This window comes from Bison bison, unplaced genomic scaffold, assembly GCF_000754665.1.
Source record: "Bison bison bison isolate TAMUID 2011002044 unplaced genomic scaffold, Bison_UMD1.0 scf7180017864235, whole genome shotgun sequence".
Lineage (NCBI taxonomy): Eukaryota > Metazoa > Chordata > Mammalia > Artiodactyla > Bovidae > Bison > Bison bison.
The window spans coordinates 5,162,299-5,163,654 of record NW_011494807.1 but is presented as its reverse complement, the minus strand read 5'-3'; positions in this window follow the sequence as shown (position 1 = coordinate 5,163,654).

The window sequence follows — 1,356 nt, the reverse complement described above, 5'->3', positions numbered from 1 at the left end:
CTGCTGTTCCCACTGAAATGGAGAACAAAGACAGGAAATTGGAATAACTGTGAGGGAGAAACAAATGCCTTAGGGCCCGTACATGTTCAAAGGGCCAAAGAGGGTCTGTGCACATTCGACTTATTGAGAAGGCTTTGTAAACTGTCATTATTGTGCTTTCAGAGTGTATGTGCTCTCCGCGTCCTTCTCTCATGCCTCTTCCCCATGAAGGTAATAGTTCTTTACATCCCTGTCACCCTTCCCTCACAGAAATGGTGGGCAGGGAGTTCCTAGATTATTTTGTCAACAAATAATAGCCTTGAGTTAAGTTGGTAGAAGGGAAGGGCACTGCTTGATTATATGCAAGACTATATACCACAGAGTAAGGAAAAAAAAAAATCCAAATATGTTTAAACCATTTAAGAAATCTTATCTAGCTTCCTTTTAAAATATGTGAGAATAGCTTCTAGCAGCTTGCCATTCAACTGTGTCTATCTTAGGGCAAAGCCAACAAAGAAAGGGAGACTCTCCCCAAAATTCGCTAAAAAATTGTAAAAAGAAAAATAGCAGTGTAACAGTGGAGAACTCTGGTGGGTGCCACACGTATCCAACTTAGCATCAGCAACAGTGAGATTAGCAGCATCATTGAAAAGTACACAAGGGCACAGCACCGCTTATCATTTGCCTGTATTTCCTGCCACCACCACCAGCCCCTCACCTCCGCCAAAGACAGATGGATAGATAGACATCCTGAATCTGTAATGGAGCATCAAATCAAACTGAGTGATTCAACAAAATAAATGAACTATACTCTTCAAAACAACAGCATACAGATGAAGAAAAGTTAAGGACACATTCCAGAATAGGGCAGAATAAGAGTCATAAAAGCTAAATGAAATGCAAGATCCTACATTGGATTCTGAACCAGAGACAAAATTACTCTAAAGGACATCTTTAGGACCACTGGCAATATTTGAGTAAAGATCTGTAGATTAGACCTAGAGCCAGATATCCTGGACTGTGAAGTCAAGTGGGCCTTAGAAAGCATCACTACGAACAAAGCTAGTGGAGGTGACGGAATTCCAGTTGAGCTATTCTAAATCCTGAAAGATGATGCTGTGAAAGTGCTGCACTCAATATGCCAGCAAATTTGGAAAACTCAGCAGTGGCCACAGGACTGGAAAAGGTCAGTTTTCATTCCAATCCCAAAGAAAGGCAATGCCAAAGAATGCTCAAACTACCGCACAATTGCACTCATCTCACACGCTAGTAAAGTAATGCTCAAAATTCTCCAAGCCAGGCTTCAGCAATATGTGAACCGTGAACTTCCTGATGTTCAAGCTGGTTTTAGAAAAGGCAGAGGAACCAGAGATCAAA